Consider the following 22521-nt stretch of genomic DNA (forward strand, 5'->3'; position numbering starts at 1 on the left):
TAGAACATAAGTTTGTAGTTTTAATCTATTGTCTGCTTTCTGTTGAATGGTTAGTAGGTTGGGCTTCCGTATTAGTTGCGATCGAAGATATTTCCGAAGTATTTTAGGGTTTAATTGGATAGGATAGTAAATAATGTGAACAATTTTAATGGATACCAATAAAAATTTATAATTCACTTTGTATCACACAGTTCACTGCTGGCAAAAGCTTCCGCAAACTAGCTGTTAGAACACAACATTCCCGCGTATATTGGCATTTTTCACAGGGAGAAAAAATTCTTTTGTGTGTCGTAAATGTGACAACAGATCTGGTAATTTTTGTTCTTTATACACTTCTTCAGCCTCAACAAAATATGTGAAATACATACTGTTGTAATGATTTACCTCTAGGCGCGCAGTCCGGAACCGCGCGACTGCTACGGTCGCAGGTTCGAATCCTGCCTCGGGCATGGATGTGTGTGATGTCCTTAGGTTAGTTAGGTTTAGGTAGTTCTAAGTTCTAGGGGACTGATGACCACAGATGTTAAGTCCCATGGTGCTCAGAGCCATTTGAACCATTTTAATAATTTACCGTTACCAGTTTCGAGTGATGGCTTTTTCTCAACGGTACGTTATGTTATTTTAAATGTTACTTCTCAATTATGATTTTATTTTTTTTATATTAGTGCATAATCAGAAAATAACATTTAAGAGCTTGTAACTGCGAAAACCCGGTGGGGCTTCCGAAGTACCACTGGTATGCAAACTTCGTCTCGACACCCTTCGACCAATTTTAATTTTTGTAGGTCGATTCTGTGTGCGCTGCCATTTACCGTCTGTACATTTAGTATGAAGCGCCACCAGCAGCAGCAATCAGCCAGACAGAAGATTTCAACAAAAAGTACTTGTAAATTCATTTTTATTATTAATAAAGTCAGTTCTGCATGAGAGCAGTAGTACACGTTATACTGCTTCGTTGCAAGTGTAATTTTTTACAAACGCGCTGACTTATTGTGATAAATTAATAACGTTTACACTTAGGTATCTGATGTTATTGTTACAGCCAAGAACACACAGATGTTCCGCGATGTACCAGAGCTCAGGATGTCTGCCTGATATGTCACACCCGTTGTTCGATTGTGTTGTGGTACAGGCACAACAGCAGCAGTCTGAAAAACTAAACTGAGTCCGAACAGGCGTTGGAAGAACCAACGGTATCGATCGGCCGCCGTATATCCTGAGCCCACAGGCGTCACTGGATGCGGATATGTAGAGGCATGTGGTCAGCAGCCGCGCGGGGTTAGCCTAGCCGTCTTAGGCGCTGCAGTCATGGACTGTGCGGCTGGTTCCGGCGGAGGTTCGAGTCCTCCGTCGGGCATGGGTGTGTGTGTTTGTCCTTAGGATAATTTAGGTTAAGTAGTGTGTAAGCTTAGGGACTGATGACCTTAGCAGTTAAGTCCCATAAGATTTAACACACTTTTTTTTTTTTTGTGGTCAGCACACCGCTCTCCCGGCAGTACGTTAGTTTACGAGACCAGAGTCGCTACTTCTCAATCAAGTAGCTCCTCAGTTTTCCTCACAACGGCTGAGTGCACCCCGCTTGCCAACAGTGCCCGGCAGACCTGATGGTCACCCATCCAAGTGCTAGCCCAGCCCGACAGCGCTTAACGTCGTTATCTGACGGGAACCAGTGTTACCTCTGCGACAAGGCCGTTGGCAAAACTGTATAACGGGTGGAGACTCGAACTCGGGACCTTTGCCTTTCGAGGGCAAGTGTTCGACCAAGTGAGCTACCCAAGCACTAGCAGCCGCCTACACCAAGTTTATTTAGACAGCCAAGCAATTAGGTGGAATATAGTGTGAGAATGAGTGGTTATTACTGTAAATGTCAATTGTAAAACGATGATATCTTACACACACACACACTAGGTGCAAATGCGACGTATACGTTGGCAGAACATCGGCGGTGCACTGGTGTAAAAGGCATAACATCTTACGTCAGCATATACACCACAATTATGCCATACATATGCTGCAAATACCACGTAAACACGCTGCAGTAAGATAATTTGGCAGTATAAAACAATGAGGTCATAGCATAGTCTGCAAAATGGTACCCCAAGACACTACAGCATTGGGATGTCACACAGCCTGAATGCATTCCACGAGATGCTACATCATCAGTCTGTCCCTCGACTCATCAACCACACCACAAGCATACAGATATGACACTACCCTTGAAGATGAATGTCGGATATCATGGGTGGAAGGTGCGTGTCTTGACACAGCACATTCTCGTTCCAATTCAGCGATACGCAAATCACGTAAAATAAAGATATCAGGACATTTATATGAGAACTAAATCCATTGCTCGCATTGGAAAGCCTTCGAAACGCATGCAAAGCGCAGAGTAGTAGTTCGTAATGTACTTCTGAGATGGTCAGCGTCACAGTCCACATAAACCACGCAGAATCTGCGACATGTGTGCAGAATTAGCTAGCTTTCCAGCCTGATCGTTGTTCAGACACATATATATATACACGGTGAGGCAGTTAAGTCATAACACCCCTTGTATCTCCCTAACCGTAATAGATACAAAGATACCATTTGGACTGTGTATTTCAGGGACAGAGGCTACTTGAATACATCAATTTTCATGTTTTGTGCTATTTTTTTTATGGCAGAGATATGAGGCCATCTTTGGTTTTTTTAAGTGGAACCCTATGTTAAATTTTAGCGTAACATGATGGGCTTAAAAATACGGTTTCAAATATGTGTATATTTAGGCGAAAATCTTTTGAGACACAGATATGTTCCCGTATTGTATTCGTACTTCGAAGCGGCGTTGTCCAATGCGACCTTTCCTGTTGACCACTGAGGAACTTAACAGGGAAGCCGTTGTTTTCCTGTTTCTCGATAACGCCACAAGGTGACGCACGAGGTAGCTGGAGAGAAGGGTATAAATGTGCTGCTGGGGTAATGAGACATCGCATTTCCGTCACAGTTTCTCGGAGCAGACATGGACACCAACGAAGAAAAGTTAGATATGCTTCTAATGTATGGTGAAGGCAGAAGAAATGCTGTTAGAGCAGTAAAACGATATGGAGAGCTGCATCCTGATCGTGAGCGTCCTACGCGCCAGCTTCTTGCACGTATTTCCAAGAAACTACTTGAATCGGAATCATGGAACGCCATACAGAGGACGAGGCAGAAGACTGCAACTAGTGAGGTAAACTGCAACTGGCGAGGTACATGAAGAGGGCGTTCTAGCGTTGGCGCATAACGACCCTACTGTTTCGTCGCGACGTATCGCCTCGGAATGTGGTAAAAGTCAGAGAAGTGTTCTACGCATATTGCACCGGCATAGATTTCACCCGTTTCACCTCTCATTACATCAAGCACTCTCCGGTGTGGATTTCGAACGGCGCCAGGAATTTTGCCGTTTTGCTCTGTAGTGCCTAGAAGATGATATAACGTATTTTCAACGGGTGCTTTTTACTGATAAAGCGACTTTCACCAATCACGGTAATGTGAATGCATTACTGGTCAATAGAGAACCCTCACTGGCTTCGACAGGTATAGTATCAGCTACCGTGGAGTGTTAACGTGTGGTGCGGCATCGTCGGAAATGTCATTGTGGGGCCGTACGTCATTCCGGTTATACTAAATAGCAATAAACATGCACAGTTCCTGCGAAACGTTCTGCCCATTTTGCTGGAAGAGGTTCCACTGACTATGCGTCAGTGTATGTGGTTACAACATGAAGGCTATCCTGCCTACTCTTCCCGTATGGCTACAGAGCTGTTGAATGAAAAGTTCCCTGATTGTTGGATAGGACGACGTGCTGAAGTGAAGTGGCCAGCCCGGTCTCCTGATTTGACCCCTCTTCATTTTTTTCTGTGGGGAGAAATCAAACATAAAGTGTATGCTCAAATATCAACTATGCCAGATGATATGAAGCAACGTATCATCGAAGTGTGCTCTGATATCTCACGTGACACCCTCGCAGCCGTTCACAAATCATTCGAACGGCGACTACAAATGTGCATTGCAGCAGGGGGGAAGCATTTTGAACACATGCTTCAGTAAAGTTTTGTGTCATATACAGTATGTATTTTGCATCTTTGTGTGTATTTGCTTGGTATTGTGATCAACAGTAAATATTTTCATATAAAAAACAAATACGTACGAAATAATTGTGACCAGTAAGGGCCTGCTCATTTACATTTGTATTTCTGTTACTTAAAATGTAGTATTTTAATAGTGTATGTTGTCTACTATTTTGGTATCACAGTTGTCAAATAACTGAATAATATTTGCGCGACATCATCAGTTAATTTTTGCACAAAATATCACAGTATATATTACTGTTGTCGGGTAAATGGGCGTGTTTGTGTAAGGACGGCCTCGCGACATTTACCATGAACTCTACACACAGGAAAGGTCGCATTGGGCAGCGCCGCTTCTAAGGACGAGCACGATACGAGAACATATCTGTGTCTCAAAAACTATTCGCCTAAATATACACATATTTGAAACCGTCTTTTTAAGCTCATCATGTTACGCTAAAATTTAACTTAAGGTTCCATTTAAAAAAACCAAATATGGCCTCATATCTCTGTCATGAAATGTAGCACAAACATGAAATGTGATGTATTCAAGTAGCCCCTGTCCCTGCAATTCACTGTCCAAACGGTATCTTTGTATCTATTAGGGTTGGGGAAATACAAGGGGTGTTATGACTTAGCAGCCTCACCCTGTATGTAAACACTGGACTGCTTTGCCATTCCAACAGTAAATGGTTCAAATGGCTCTGAGCACTATGGGACTCAACATCTGTGGTCATAAGTCCCCTAGAACTTAGAACTACGTAAACCTAACTAACCTAAGGACATCACACACATCCATGCCCGAGGCAGGACTCGAACCTGCGACCGTAGCAGTCGCGCGGTTCCTGACTGAGCGCCTAGAACCGCTAGACCACCGCGGCCGGCCCAACAGTAAAAAATAGGCTTCCATCACATTATACCTCACATCTATTAATCTAGTCTGTTAAGTATTCCAGGCTGATGAACAAATCCAGTATTTTTTTACACTCAACAAAACACGAAAATCCGAAACGTGTTATGCAGGTGATAAATAATTACAGAGTAGATCGGAGATTAAGGGTAATCATATTTACTTTGAACTAATGCATACTGCCATTAGCGTAGAGTGGTGGAACTGGAGCGCATTTACACATATAATGTTATCTCGTGCAGCATTAGAGCACTAAGCTAAAACATCAAAAAGTGGTGTCATGGTCACGTGACTGGCGTATAAGCTCTTAATAAGCAACGCGATAAGTCTGCTCGACACACAGGCTCCTTTAAGTATCTACATCTTTGTCAGCTACCTACCTATTCTTCTTAATATTTACCGAGGAAACCGAGACACTGTTGTATCTACATCTACATCTACATAGATACTCTGTAAGCCACTGTAACGTGCTTGGTGGAGTGTACACTGTACCACTACTTGTCATTTCCCCTCCCGTTCCACAGGCAGTTAGAGCCAGGGAAAAACGACTATCTGTAAGCTTCCGTATGAGCCCTAATTCTCTTACCTTGGTGGTCTTTATCGTTCGGCAGTTAGTTTAAAATGCCGGTTCTCTAAATTTTCTCAGTAGGGTTTCCCAAAAAGAACGCCGCCTTCCCTCCAGGGATTCCCATTTTAATTCACGAAGCATTTCCGTAACACTTGCGCTTTGTTTAAACCTACCGGTAACAAATCTAGCAGCCCTCCTTTGAACTGCTTCGATGTCTTCCTACAATCCGACCTGGTACGGATCCCAAATACTTGAGCAGTACTCAAGAATAGGGCGCACCAGCGTCCTCTATGCGGTCTCCTTTACAGTGAACCAATCTTTCCTAAAATGCTCAGAAGAAATCGAAGTCGACCATTCGCCTTTCCTACCACAGTTCTCACATACTCGTCCCATTTCGTATCGGTTTGCAACGTTACGCCCAGATATTTAAACGACTTCACTGTGTCAAGCAGGACACGAGTAATACTGCATCCGAACATTACATGTCTGATCTTCCTACCCATCCGCATTAACTTTCATTTTTTCGCATGCAGGGCTAGCTGCCGTTCATCACACCAACTGGAAATTTTGTCTAAGCTGTCTTGTATCTTCCTACAGTCACTCAACTTCGACACATTACCGTATACCACCGCATCATCAGCAAACAACCGAAGATTGCTGCCCATCCTGTCTGCCAAATGATTTATGCATATAGAGAACAACAGCGGTCCTATCACACTTCCCTGGTGCACTCATGACGATATTCTTGTCTCTGATGAACACTCGGCGTCGAGGACAACGTACTGGGTTCTATTATTGGGTTCTATTATTGGATAAGCTAGCTTACTTATTTGTTACATAGTTTAATTCTTAATTTCTTTGCGTGTTTTTGGGTACTTGCATTGTTTAATTCATAAATTTCGGGCGTATTATAGTATTTGAGAGTTGTAGCATCGCGCTTTAGTGTTTACTTCGTAGATTCTTACTTAAATTGCGTGTGAGTTTCGTATATGAGGTGTAATTTCGAGTTTTAGTTACTGCAATCGTAAATTATGGCAGATTGTAGCGCAGTCGTTAGGCATTTCTACAGGTTAGTTAATACATTCTTTGCGTGGTTCCCTTGCGTTATCTAGGCACTGACTCGTGTTTCAGTAACTGTTGTTCAACATCGATTAGAATTGTCAGGGACTGTGATTGCTGTGTTCGGATGAGGGCTGAGTTGGCATCCCTTCGCTCACAGCTGCAAGCGGCGCTGACTTCGGTCGCGCAGCTTGAGGCTGTTGCCAATGGGCACCACTGTGGGGAGCCGGACTTGGGTATCACGGGGATATCAACCTCGTCCCGTCTGTCCCCAGATCGGTCTGCCGCTGTGGTTGCCCAGGTTGCTGCCCGCAGTGGGGCTGAGCCCTCGCCTGTGGTTGATTGGGAGGTCGTTCCAAGGCGTGGCAGGCAGCGAAAGACGTCCCCGGAGGCTGATCAGAAAGCCTCCCCGGTGCGTCTGACAAACAGGTTTCAGGCACTGTCTCTGGCTGAGCCAGATGCAGCTGCCTGCCCTGTTTCAGAGGATGATTCCCAGTCTTCAAGGTCCGGGCAATCACAGAGGGTGGGCTTATTGGTAGTTGGGAGCTCCAATGTTAGGCGAGTAATGGGGCCCCTTAGGAATATGGCGGCTAAGGAGGGGAAGAAATCCAGTGTGCACTCCGTGTGCATTCCGAGTGGAGTCATTCCTGATGTAGAAAGGGTCCTTCCGGATGCCATGAAGAGCACAGGGTGCAGCCAGCTGCAGGTGGTGGCACATGTCGGCACTAATGACGTGTGTCGCTTTGGATCTGAGGAAATTCTCTCTGGATTCCAGCGGCTATCTGATTTGGTGAAGGCTGCCGGTCTTGCTTACGAGATGAAGACAGAGCTCACCATCTGCAGCATCGTTGACAGAACCGACTGCGGACCTTTGGTGCAGAGCCGGGTGGAGGGTCTGAATCAGAGGCTCAGACGGTTTTGCGACCGTGTTGGCTGCAGATTCCTTGACTTGCGCCATAGGGTGGTGGAGTTTCGGGTTCCGCTGAATAGGTCAGGAGTTCACTACACTCAGCTGGCGGCTACACGCGTAGCGGAGGCTGTGTGGCGTGGACTGGGCGGTCTTTTTTAGGTTAGAAGGCCTCAGGAAAGCACGGGGTGGGCTGCAATCTCAAAGGGTGCATGGCAAATACAGGACGTGCTTGGATCAGGGAACAGTCAGAATTGTAGTTGTAAATTGGTGTAGTTGTGCTGGGAAAGTCCCTGAGCTTCAAGCGCTAGTAGAAAGCACAGGAGCTGAATTCGTTATAGGTACAGAAAGCTGGCTAAAGCCTGAAATAAGTTCTGCAGAAATTTTTACGAAGTCTCAGACGGTGTTCAGGAAAGATAGATTAGGCAGAATTGGTGGTGGAGTGTTTGTGTCTGTCAGTAGTGGTTTATCTTGTAGTGAAGTCGAAGTAGATACTCCGTGCGAATTGGTATGGGTGGAGGTTATACTTAACAGCCGAACTAAGTTAATAATTGGCTCCTTCTACCGACCCCCAGACTCCAATGATATAGTTGTGGAACAGTTCAGAGAAAATTTGAGGCTCGTGACAAATAAATACCCCACTCATACGGTTACAGTTGGTGGGGACTTCAACCTTCCCTCGATATGTTGGCAAAAGTACTTGTTCAAAAGCGGTGGTAGGCAGAGAAGCCACAAACAATCCAGAGCTAATAGAGAGCATCATGACTGATACAGGGATTAGTGATCACAAGGTCGTTGTAGCTAGGCTCAATACCGTTTCTTCCAAATCCACCAGAAACAAACGCAAAATAATTTTATTTAAAAAAGCGGATAAAGTGTCACTAGAAGCCTTCCTAAGAGACAATCTCCATTCCTTCCGAACTGACTATGCAAATGTAGACGAGATGTGGCTCAAATTCAAAGATATAGTAGCAACAGCAATTGAGAGATTCATACCTCATAAATTGGTAAGAGATGGAACTGATCCCCCGTGGTACACAAAACAGGTACGAACTCTGTTGCAGAGGCAACGGAAAAAGCATGCGAAGTTCAGAAGAACGCGAAATCCCGAAGATTGGCTAAAATTTACAGACGCGCGAAATTTGGCACGGACTTCAATGCGAGATGCCTTTAATAGGTTCCACAACGAAACATTGTCCCGAAAATTGGTAGAAAATCCGAAGAAATTCTGGTCGTATGTAAAGTACACAAGCGGCAAGACGCAGTCAATACCTTCGCTGCGCAGTGCCGATGGTACTGTTACCGACGACTGTGCCGCTAAAGCGGAGTTATTGAACGCAGTTTTCCGAAATTCCTTCACCATGGGAGATGAATGGAATATTCCAGAATTTGAAACACGAACAGCTGCTAGCATGAGTTTCTTACAAATAGATACCTTAGGGGTTGCGAAGCAACTCAAATCGCTTGATACGGGCAAGTCTTCAGGTCCAGATTGTTTACCGATTAGGTTCCTTTCAGATTACGCTGATACAATAGCTCCCTACTTAGCACACATATACAACCGCTCGCTCACCGATAGATCTATACCTACAGATTGGAAAATTGCGCAGGTCGCACCAGTGTTTAAGAAGGGTAGTAGGAGTAATCCATCTAACTACAGAACTCTACCATTGACGTCGGTTTGCAGTAGAGTTTTGGAGCATATGCTGTATTCAAACATTATGAATCACCTCGAAGGGAACGATCTATTGATACGTAATCAGCATGGTTTCAGTAAACATCGTTCTTGTGCAACGCAGCTAGCTCTTTATTCGCACGAAGTAATGGCCGCTATCGACACGGGATCTCAAGTTGATTCCGTATTTCTAGATTTCCGGAAAGCTTTTGACACCGTTCCTCACAAGCGACTTCTAATCAAGCTGCGGGCCCGTGGGGTATCGTCTCAGTTGTGCGACTGGATTCGTGATTTCCTGTCAGGAAGGTCGCAGTTCGTAGTAATAGATGGCAAATCATCGAGTAAAACTTAAGTGATATTAGGTGTTCTCCAGGGAAGCGTCCTGGGGCCTCTGCTGTTCCAGATCTATATAAATGACCTGGGTGACAATCTGAGCAGTTCTCTTAGGTTGTTCGCAGATGATGCTGTAATTTACCGTCTAGTAAGGTCATCCGAAGACCAGTATCAGTTGCAAAGCGATTTAGAAAAGATTGCTGTATGGTGTGGCAGGTGGCAGTTGACGCTAAATAACGAAAAGTGTGAGGTGATCCACATGAGTTCCAAAAGAAATCCGTTGGAATTCGATTACTCGATAAATAGTACAATTCTCAAGGCTGTCAATTTAACTAAGTATCTGGGTGTTAAAATTACGAACAACTTCAGTTGGAAAGATCACATAGATAATATTGTGGGGAAGGCGAGCCAAAGGTTGCGTTTCATTGGCAGGACACTTAGAAGATGCAACAAGTCCACTAAAGAGACAGCTTACACTACACTCGTTCGTCCTCTGTTAGAATATTTCTGCGCGATGTGGGATCCTTACCAGGTGGGATTGACGGAGGACATCGAAAGGGTGCAAAAAAGGGCAGCTCGTTTTGTATTATCACGTAATAGGGGAGAGAGTGTGGCAGATATGATACGCGAATTGGGATGGAAGTCATTACAGCAAAGACGGTTTTCGTCGCGGCGAGATCTATTTACGAAATTTCAGTCACCAACTTTCTCTTCCGCATGCGAAAATATTTTGTTGAGCCCAACCTTCATAGGTAGGAATGATCATCAAAATAAAATAAGAGAAATCAGAGCTCGAACAGAATGGTTTAGGTGTTCGTTTTTCCCGCGCACTGTTCAGGAGTGGAATGGTAGAGAGATAGTATGATTGTGGTTCGACGAACCCTCTGCCAAGCACTTAAATGTGAATTGTAGAGTAGTCATGTAGATGTAGATTATTTTAGGTCTTCGAGGCACTCACATATTTGTGAACTTATTCCATATACTCGTACCTTCGTTAACAGCCTGCAATGGGGCACCGTGTCAAATGCTTTCCGGAAATCTAGAAATATCGAAATGGCCAGTTGCCCTTCATCCATAGTTCTCAGTATGTCACGTGAGAAAAGGGCAAGCTGAATTTCGCAAGAGCGATGGTTTCTAAAACCATGCTGATTCATGGACACAAGCTTCTTAGCCTCAAGAAAGATTATTATATTCAAATTGAGAATGTTCATGGATTCTACAGTAAACTGAAGTTAGGGATGTAGGTCTGTAATTTTGCGGGTCCGTTCTTTTACCCTATATACTGGAGTCACCAATACATTTTTCCAGTCCCTTGGAACTTTGTGCTGGACTAGAGATTCACAATGAATGCAGCTAGGTAAGGGGCCAATGCCGTAGAGTACTCTTTGTAAAATCGACCTCGGATTCCATCCAGACGTGGTGATTTATTTGTTTTCAAATCTTTAAGCTGCTTCTCTAGTACGGTTGTCCTGCGTGAACGATTTCTTAAACGTGAAATTTAAAACTTCGGATTTCGTTTTGCCCTCTTCATCTGCCACACCAGACTGGTCAACAAGGTACTGAACGGAAGTCTTAACCCCGCTTAGCGATTTTACATACGACCAGTATTTTCTCGGGTTTTCTGCCAGATCTTTTGCTAAGGCGTGACGGTGGCAGTTGTATGCTTCGCGCATAGATCTTTTCAGAGACGCACGAATCTCTACTAACCTTCGCTTGTTGTCATTTGTGCGTCCCTTTATGAACCAAGAGTGCAGCCGCGAGTTATAGCCGCGGGCTTTGAGGCGCATTGCCACAGTTCGCGCGGCTCCCCTGTCGGAGGTTCGAGTCCTCCCTCTGGCATGGGTGTGTGTGTTGTCCTTAGCGTAAGTTAGTTTAAGTTAGATTAAGTAGCGAACGATGACCTCAGCAGTTTGGTCCCATAGGAACTTATTACAAATTTCCTAGAGTGCAACAGCTTCTACTTCAAAAAATGGTTCAAATGGCTCTGAGCACTATGGGACTTAACATCTGAGGTCATCAGTCCCCTGTAACTTAGAACTACTACAACCTAACTAACCTAAGGACATCACACACATCCATGCCCGAGGCAGGATTCGAATCTGCGACCGTAGCGGTCGCGCGGTATCAGACAGTAGCGCCTTTAACCGCTTGGCCACCCCGGCCAGCAGCTTCTACTTCCTCAGCATCTTACGAATTTCGTTATTAAACCATGGTGGCTCTTTTCCATCTTTTATCCACTTACTAATCACATAACTCTGCAGACCACGATTTACAATCTGCTTAAAGTTTGCCCATAACTCCTTTACATCCGTCTTACTGGAACTAAGTGATGCTAATTCACTGTCTAAAAGAGATGTTAATAACTGCTTATCTGCTCTATCTAGCAGAAACACTCTCCTAGCTTTCTTGATTGATTTATTGACTTTGGTAAGGCCGGTATTACACTATCAAATTTCTTTGTCCAATATCTTTGTCCAATATCTTTGTCAAAGATATTTGTTAGTGTAATAGGGATCTTTGGCAAATGTCGTCCAATATTTGATCAAATCTAGGCCGAGGCCGTATATTTGATCAAAGAAATCGCTTGTCTTCTGTTCACTGCAATGCGATATGTCACCACGCGGAGCGCCAGCATCGCTGGAGCGTTCTGTCATCTTTTGTGTTTGTAAACATGGCTGCTAAGTACAATTGGTGTGTGGCGTCTACCACAAAATTAATTGAAATGTATGAGGCGGATGAGGCGCTTTACAATGTGAGACACCCTGAATATAAAAATAGATTAAGAAGATTGGAGAGCTATAAAAATATAGCAGACATTATCAGCCGTGACATACGGCCAGGATGTACGGCGGAGGACATAAAGAGGAAGATCAATGGCCTCCGTACTAGCTACTCGTACGAGAAAGCAAAAGTACGTATTGACATATTCATTTATATTTATTTATGCAAGTAAAGTTTACATGTCATACAAATGATTAGCATTAATGTGTTCACTGCAGCGACTTGAAGCATACAATAATGTTTACGTAACCTACAAGTAGTTTAAATTATTTTCATTATTAATATTGCAGATGCATAAGAGCAAAAGTGGAGCCAGTGCGCAGGCGGCGTATACGCCACAAGTGTACTGGTTTCAAATGCTGAAATTTCTAGACCAGTCAACAGAGGCCGACGAGAGTATGTGCAATTTGGAGAGCACGGAAAGTGAAACTGGAAGTGAACGTGCCACACCGATGTTTGAGGAAATGTGTGCGGTATGTACATTTGTTTACATTTTACGTTACTAAATGTGATTATCTTGCCAGGGCACTTTCCCAGCGCCATTGTAAAATGTCTTAAAGTATTCCCTAACTGCTCTCCCATGTACTGTACGTCCAGAAGCAGCTTGGCAAGCTATTGGTTCCATTTGCTGTAGGTCCTCAGTGCTTTGTGTCTCAAGATAAGTGCAGTCTCCTACTACGGCAGACACTGTTTCCTGACGTGTGTACAAGTGTTTTCTTCTCTCAGTTAACAAGTTGTGCAATGTGCAGGTAGCCAGTGTTATTGTGGTAACTTTTTCTGGAGGCAGATTAATGGTAGTAAGAAAAATCCTGAATCGACTTGCAAGAATGCCAAAGCTGCTCTCCACTAATCTTCTCCCTCGTGACAGTCGGTAATTGAAAACCTTTTCTTCTTTTGTGATTCCTTTTAAGGGGTATGGCTTCATAATGTTATAACTCAGAGGAAAAGCGTCATCTGCCAGTACTACCATTGGAGTTGTAATATTTGTGTTCCCAAGCTTCCTGCCTTCAGGAATGTTGAGCATAGATCGGTCAATGAGACACTCACGTAGTTTGCTTTTTGAAAACACTCCAGCATCACCAACACGCCCATTAGTTCCTACATCTACATACAAAAATTTGTAGGAAGCATCTACCATGGCAAATAAAATGATACTGTTGAAGGATTTATAATTGAAAAAGTGAGATCCACTAGCTTGTGGACAATTAATACGAATGTGCTTTCCGTCCATTGCTCCTATAGTGTTATAACAGTTCCACTTCTTCTCGAAATCCTCTGCAATTTGCTCCCACTCTCCTCTCCTTGTGGGTACCTGTAAATAAATAAGATTTTTGTATGTGCAAGGAAGTACGTAACTAATGGCTTTTATCTTTTATTTTATAGCATGAGATGCAAGAGCCTGTCGCATGTAGCGAGGCACAGCCACAGCCCCTGCGTCAAGAGCGGCCTCCTAAAAGGAGGAAAGTCACGCCAGACGTGGCAACTAACGTCATGGAGGAGGCCGGCAGGACACTTCAGGCTATGGCTGATGCTGCCAGAACCATGCCTGTCCATGAAGACCGCTACAGCACCCTTGGCGCCCACATCGCAGCAGAACTGCGTGAAATGGAAAGGGTGGGCGGCAGGGAATACACCACAGCCACTATGCACAGTCTGCAGCGGACATTAATGGACAGGTGGGATTTGCTACATGCGACAGCCCGTGCACAACCGTCCACCTCTGGATATATCCAGGCTGCCTTGCAGCAGGCTGGAATAGAGGATGAAGATTCCATTCCATAAATATATATGTCTGTATAATTTTTGTATCTCTCCAATCTTCTTAATCTATTTTTATAATCAGGGTGCCTCACATTGTAAAGTGTCTCATCCGCTTCATACATCTCTATTAATTTTGTGGTATCACACATCTCATTTGCCATGTAAATAAAATTAAATAAATAAAATAATAACAATTTATCTTCGCGAACATAAAGTGTATCGAACAGTTATTTACCTTCAGACAATGGTCCTTTAGTGCTTTATAAATTGCTTCACACGTTTCAGGTATTATTTTACTTAATGTGCATTGTGGAATTCGAGTGCTGTACTGTAAGCTAGAGTAACTTTCTCCTGTAGCAAGGAATCGTAGTGTTACAGTGAGCCTGTCTTCTGCAGATATAGCAGTTCTTAGGTGAGTATTGTGTTTTGAGATATGAGGAATCACTTCACTGAGAACATACTGAAAAGTATGCTCATCCATTCGCAAGAAATTGATGTATGACTTGACGTCTTCCACTATTAGCGCACGTAACAAGTTTTGCTGAATGCTTTTTTCGTCTCGTCGTGAAACCCACGGCTTCACCCAGGTACGTTTCCTTTTTTTCCCCCGCTTCTGTATCGCATGTGCACACACAGCAATTGTGGCACAAGCAGCAGCTGCTGCGGTTAATAACAATTTGTTTTTGTCAGCCATCTTGATCTTTGACGAAAACTTTGATGACAGTGTAATATCCCTTCTAGCGCTACGTCAAAGATCTTTGTCAAATATATTGGACAGAATATTGGATCACATCTTTGATCAAATCTTTGACAAAGAAATTTGATAGTGTAATACCGGCCTAATCATAGTTGCTATAATGGCATCATGATCGCCGACCCCCGTTTCTATACAGACATTGTCAGAATAAAGTCCGGCCTATTTGTAGCCACAAGGGTTACGATATTTACATTGAGTGTTGGATGTCGAGTTATCTCCTCAAGAAAATTTTCAGAAAACGTATTCAGAAGTACACTGCTTGTCATTAAAATTGCTACACCAAGAAGAAATGAAAATCATAAACGGGTATTCATTGGACAAATATATTATACTAGAACTGACGTGTGATTACAATTTCACGCTACTTCGGTTCATAGATCCTGAGACATCAGTACCCAGAACAACCGCCTCTGGAAGTAATAACGGCCTTCATACGCCTGGGCATTGAGTCAAAAAGAGCTTGGATGGCGTGTACAGGTACAGCTGCCCATGCAGCTTCAACACGATACCATAGTTCATCAACAGTAGTGACTGACGTATTGTGACGAGCCAGTCGCTTGGCCACCATTGACCAGATGTTTTCAATTGGTGAGAGATCTGGAGAATGTGCTGGCCAGGGCAGCAGTCGAACATTTTCTGTATCCAGAAAGGCCCGTACAGGACCTGCAACATGTGGTCGTCCATTATCCTGCTGAAATGTAGGGTTTCGCACGGATCGAATGAAGGGTAGAGCTACGGGTCGTAACACATCTGAAATGTAACGTCCACTGTTCAAAGTGCCGTCAATGCGAACAAGAGGTGACCGAGACGTGTAGCCAATGGCACCCCATAACATCACGCCGGGTGATACGTCAGTATGGCGATGACGAATACACGCTTCCAATGTGCGTTCACCGCGATGTCGCCAAACACGGATGCGACCATCATGATGCTGTAAACAGAACCTGGATTCATCCGAAAAAATTACGTTTTGCCATTAGTGGACACAGGTTCGCCGTTTAGTACACCATCGCAGGCGCTCCTGTCTGTGATGCAGCGTCAAGGGTAACCGCAGCCATGGTCTCCGAGCTGACAGTTCATGCTGCTGCAAACATCGTCGAACTGTTCGTGCAGAGGGTTGTTGTCTCGCAAACATCCCCATCTGTTGACTCAGGGTTCGAGACGTGGCTGCACGATCCGTTACAGCCAAGCGGATAAGATGCCTGTCATCTCGACTGCTAGTGATACGAGGCCGTTGGGATCCAGCACGGCGTTCCGTATTACCCTCCTCAACCCACCGATTCCATATTCTTCCAACAGTCACTGGATCTCTACCAACGCGAGCAGCAATGTCGCGATACGATAAACCGCAATCGCAATAGGCTACAATCCGACCTTTATCAAAGTCGGAAACGTGATGGTACGCATTTCTCTTCCTTAGACGAGGCATCGGAACAACGTTTCACCAGCAAACGCCGGTCAACTGCTGTTTGTGTATGAGAAATTGTTTGGAAACGTTCCTCATGTGAGCACGTTGTAGGTGTCGCCACCGGCGCCAACCTTGTGTGAATGCTCTGAAAAGGTAATCATGTGCGTATCACAGCATCTTCTTCCTGTCGGTTAAATTTCGCGTCTGTAGCACGTCATATTTGTGGTGTAGCAATTATAATGTCCAGTAGTGTACTTCGCATGGCTGTCTGTCTGTACTCCCCACAATGAATCCATAGACATCACAGTCTATACTCGGCAGGTTAATGTAGTATTGCATGATATCAGTATTTACGTGCTACTGGCCGTAGACTTTCTTTGAATGACTCTAGAACTGCCACAGCGGAATCGGATGGCCGGCAAAAACGTCCAACAATTAACTTAGTTTCACCCACACCTGTTATACGCGACCATACGACTTCACTGTCACATTCAACTTCGACCTCAATAGAGACAATATTTTTGTCAACTGCAATGAAAACTCGCCCTCCTATGGGCACTAATCTGTCTTTCTGAACACTGTCACAATTATTCCTAAGTATCTCAGTGCTTTCCACTTCGGATTTCAGCCAGCTTTCAGCCCCAAGAATAATTTGAGAGCGAGAACTTTCCTGGAGGGCAGTACATTCAGTAACTTTATTAGGATTACTTCGACCACATACTGATAAAATTGTGACAGTCTAATTGTCTTTATTCTGAACGTCGATTGACTTCCCTTGCTGTGGATCGACTGACGTGTGTTCATCAGAGCACCTCAAACTACCTCCTGCCTCACATGCACTCCACAAGTACTCTATTACCCGAGTAGCTGCTTCTTTTGTGTACTGCATCCCTGACCTATCAAGGGGAGTCTATAAATCCCCACACCATAACGAAGGTCCAGAAATCTACAGCCAAGACGGTCACAGACTCGACGAAGCCTTTGGTTGAGCCCCTCCACTCGGCTCCAAACCAGAGGACCCCGAACAACTCTGGTGACAATGCTTACGAATTCGGAGCTCTGCCTGCACGCCGCGGGCGAGGCCAGCAGTCGTCATCACCTCCGCCAGCCGGCTGTACGAACTGAGGATCGCCTCAGAACCTATGCGATAGGCGTCGTTGGTGCCGATGTGAGCCACAACTTGCAGACGATTGCATCCTGCATGCTCGATAGCCACGGGCAAGGTGGCCTCCACATCTCGGATGAGGCCCTCCGGCATACATACCGAGTGCACGTTGGCTTTCTTTCCAGCTCAGAACGCTATCTGCCTAAGGGGTTCCATAACGCGCCTAACACTGGAGCTCCCAGAACCAGGAAACCGCTCCCCCTGTCTGCCTGCTGATGTAGCGGCCACCTTTCTACTCACAGGGTGAATGGGCAAGGACGGGGAGCCAGTCTCCACATTGGCCCTCCTCCTCGAGCGACGCAAACGTGTTACCACCCGCCACTCACCCTGCTAGGAGGGCGATCGACCGCGTCGTGTGCGGTAGGAGGTGCCTCGGAAGCAGAGCCCGTGGGCAAACAAGTGACACCTGAGGTGTCCCATGCAACGCACCAGTTTCTCTGCCACCGTTACACCCCGAGGCCTGTAGTAGACTGACCGTAGCCGAGCCGAGAGCACGTTCAGCTGTTCGTGAACTGCGGCCAGCTCCTCTTGCGTCCGCACACAGCATGCACACATACTATCCATACTAGCAAGACTAACTGAAGAAGTGAACTATAAAAGCAGACAACCCTAGATATATGACTTGCTATCCTCCTGATGTGTCACCAATGGACGCTGACGAGTTAGAGAGCTACTTAGCTGGCTGCTCAGTGAGCAACTATTGCGCTAAGGACTGAATGAATTTACACTTACAAAAACGAGTGATTAACCCACCTAAACAGAGAAACATGAAAGAAATTTAATAAATATACTACGTGAAAAACACAAAAAAGGATAAACGCTTAACTTACCGCTCTGTAGACGCACTCGTATCATAGCCGCGACTGGGGCATGACTGACTCTTGCGGCATATGACTGATCTATTTCGTGTGCTAGACTTAGATTTATAAACCTGTGCATACGAGGAAGAAGATACTGCACTACTGCTCTGCGAATGCACCGAAAATGATTTTAGCATTTCCACGCATTTGTCAAGTGTAACCAGACGTTAAAAGTTGTGGAATAGACCAAACTCCAAGCGTAAAAAAGATTAGTAACATTAGCCGCTTGACGTTGCCATAACGCATCTTTTGAGTAACTGCATAGGTGCCTTTAACACGATTAGGGACACTGCCTCCAACAGAAAGGAAGACGAACTTTTTCTGCCCACCAATGCGTCGACCACAAAATACCATCACGCATGGTACAGAAGCAAACAATCTGTCACCGAGGCGCATGAGCACAATGTAGGAAACGCAATAACGTCACGCACTATTGAGACATCGCAGCTGCTTTCATCGCAATGGTATGTACAAGGTGGCAATTATTGCACTACATGAAATAAAATCGTCATAACTTCTCAGCAGTTTCTGTTGGGATGTTCAAACTGCACCGTTGGCCGCGGGGCATGATGGGAATTAGTATGCGCTGTATGGTTTGGTTTAGCGACGAGGCCCACTTTCATTTGGATGCGTTCGCCAATAAGCAAAATTAGCGCATTTGGGGGACTGAGAATCCTAATTTCGTGATTGAGAGGTCTCGTCATCCTCAACAGGTGACTGTGTGGTGTGCAGTTTCCAGTCACAGAATGATCGGTGCGATATTCGTTGATGGCACGGTGACAACCGAAACGTACGTGAATGTTTTGGAAGATGATTTAATCCCCATTATCAAAAGTAACCCTGATTTCGACAAGATGTGGTTCACGCAAGACGGAGCTCGACACCATTGAAGCAGGCGAGTGTTTGATGTCCTGGCGGAGCACTTTGGGGACCGCATTTTGGTTCTGGTGTGCCCAGAGACCACTGGCACCGTCCTCGATTGGCCGACTTATTCTCGAGATTTGAACACATGCGAGTCGTTTTTGTGGGGCTATATTAAAGACAAGGTGTACAGCAATGACCCTAAAACCATTGCTGAGCTGAAAACAGCCATTCAGGAGGCCATCGACATCATTGATGTCCTGACACTTCAGCGGGTCATGTAGAATTTCGCTATTGGTGTGCGCCACATCTTCGCCAATGGTTCAAAATGGTTCGAATGGCTCTGAGCACTATGGGACTCAACTTCTGAGGTCATTAGTCCCCTAGAACTTAGAACTAGTTAAACCTAATTAACCTAAGGACATCACACACATCCATGCCCGAGGCAGGATTCGAACCTGCGACCGTAGCGGTCTCGCAGGTTCCAGACTGCAGCGCTTAGAACCGCACGACCACTGCGGCCGGCTTCGCCAATGAGAGAAAGCATATTGAACATGTCATAACCTAAATCCGAATATCTGTAGTTACATATAAATGTTGAATATAGTGAGAGCACCCCGTAGTTTGTAACTAATTTTCGTTTTCTTTCATATAGTAAGCTCGCACAGTGCATCTTTCGAGCTGCGCGGGATTAGCCGAGCGGTCTAGGGCGCTGCAGTCAGGGACTGTGCGGCTGGTCCCGGCGGAGGTTCGAGTTCTCCCTCGGGCATGGTTGTGTGTGTTTGTCCTTAGGATAATTTAGGTTAAGTAGTGTGTAAGCTTAGGGACTGATAACCTTAGCAGTTAAGTCCCATAAGATTTCACACACATTTGAACATTTTTTTTTCTAACATCTTTCGAGTTGAGAGACAGGGAGCGGACATAGCACCACGTGAAATGCATTCAGGCTGCATAACATCCTGGGACTGTAGTTTCCCTCTGTTTCAGATATGCATGCCTTAAGACGTGGTGCTGACATGTACACTAAAGAGCCAAAGAAACTGGTACACCTATCTAATATCGTGTAGGGCCCCGGTGAGCACGCATTAGTGCCGCAACACGACGTGGCATGGACTCGACTAATGTCTTAAGTAGTGCTGGTAGGAACTGACACCGTGAATCCCGCAGGGCTGTCCATAAGAGTACGAGGGGGTGGAGATCTCTTCTGAACACCACGTTGCAAGGCATCCCAGATATGCTCAATAATGCTCACGTCTGAGGAGTTGGGTGGTCAGCAGAAGTGTTTGATGTCAGAAAAGTGTTCCTAGAGTCACTCTGTAGCAATTCTGGACGTGTGGGGTGTACCATTTTCCTGACAGAATTGCCCAAGTCCGTCGGAATTCGTCATGGACATGAATGGAAGCAGGTGATCAGACAGGATACTTACGTACGTGTCGCCTGTGAGAGTCGTATCTAGACGTACCAGGAGTCTCATATCACTCCAAGTGCACACGCCCCACACCATTACAGAGCCTTCGCCAAATTGAACAATCCCCTGCTGACATGCAAGATCCATGGATTCTTGAGGTTGTCTCGATACCCGTACACGTCCATCCGCTCTATACAATTTGAAACGAGACTTGTCCGACCAGGCAACATATTTCCAGTCATCAACAGTCCAATGTCGGTGTTGACGGGCCCAGGCGAGGCGTAAAGCTTTGTGTAGTGCAGTCATCAACGGTACACGAGTGGTCCTTCGGCTCCGGGAGCTCATATCGATGATGTTTCGTTGAATGGTTCACACGCGGACACTTGTCGATTGCCCAGCATTGAAATCTTGCGGAACGGTTGCATTTCACGTTGAACGACTCTCTTCAGTCGACGTTGGTCCCGTTCTTGCAGGATCTTTTCCCGGCCGCAGCGATGTCGGAGATATGATGTTTTACCGGATTCCTGCTATTCACGGTACACTCGTGAAACGGTCGAACGGGTAAATCGCCACTTCATCGTTACCTCGGAGATGCTGTGTCCCATCGCTCGTGCGCCAACTACACTCCTGGAAATGGAAAAAAGAACACATTGACACCGGTGTGTCAGACCCACCATACTTGCTCCGGACACTGCGAGAGGGCTGTACAAGCAATGATCACACGCACGGCACAGCGGACACACCAGGAACCGCGGTGTTGGCCGTCGATGGCGCTAGCTGTGCAGCATTTGTGCACCGCCGCCGTCAGTGTCAGCCAGTTTGCCGTGGCATACGGAGCTCCATCGCAGTCTTTAACACTGGTAGGATGCCGCGACAGCGTGGACGTGAACCGTATGTGCAGTTGACGGACTTTGAGCGAGGGCGTATAGTGGGCATGCGGGAGGCCGGGCGGACGTACCGCCAAATTGCTCAACACGTGGGGCGTGAGGTCTCCACAGTACATCGATGTTGTCGCCAGTGGTCGGCGGAAGGTGCACGTGCCCGTCGACCTGGGACCGGACCGCAGCGACGCACGGATGCACGCCAAGACCGTAGGATCCTACGCAGTGCCGTAGGGGACCGCACCGCCACTTCCCAGCAAATTAGGGACACTGTTGCTCCTGGGGTATCGGCGAGGACCATTCGCAACCGTCTCCATCAAGCTGGGCTACGGTCCCGCACACCGTTAGGCCGTCTTCCGCTGACGCCCCAACATCGTGCAGCCCGCCTCCAGTGGTGTCGCGACAGGCGTGAATGGAGGGACGAATGGAGACGTGTCGTCTTCAGCGATGAGAGTCGCTTCTGCCTTGGTGCCAATGATGGTCGTAAGCGTGTTTGGCGCCGTGCAGGTGAGCGCCACAATCAGGACTGCATACGACCGAGGCACACAGGGCCAACACCCGGCATCATGGTGTGGGGAGCGATCTCCTACACTGGCCGTACACCACTGGTGATCGTCGAGGGGACACTGAATAGTGCACGGTACATCCAAACCGTCATCGAACCCATCGTTCTACCATTCCTAGACCGGCAAGGGAACTTGCTGTTCCAACAGGACAATGCACGTCCGCATGTATCCCATGCCACCCAACGTGCTCTAGAAGGTGTACGTCAACTACCCTGGCCAGCAAGATCTCCGGATCTGTCCCCCATTGAGCATGTTTGGGACTGGATGAAGCGTCGTCTCACGCGGTCTGCACGTCCAGCACGAACGCTGGTCCAACTGAGGCGCCAGGTGGAAATGGCATGGCAAGCCGTTCCACAGGACTACATCCAGCATCTCTACGATCGTCTCCATGGGAGAATGGCAGCCTGCATTGCTGCGAAAGGTGGATATACACTGTACTAGTGCCGACATTGTGCATGCTCTGTTGCCTGTGTCTATGTGCCTGTGGTTCTGTCAGTGTGATCATGTGATGTATCTGACCGCAGGAATGTGTC

Source organism: Schistocerca nitens, chromosome 3 (assembly GCF_023898315.1).
Source record: "Schistocerca nitens isolate TAMUIC-IGC-003100 chromosome 3, iqSchNite1.1, whole genome shotgun sequence".
NCBI classification, from domain to species: domain Eukaryota; kingdom Metazoa; phylum Arthropoda; class Insecta; order Orthoptera; family Acrididae; genus Schistocerca; species Schistocerca nitens.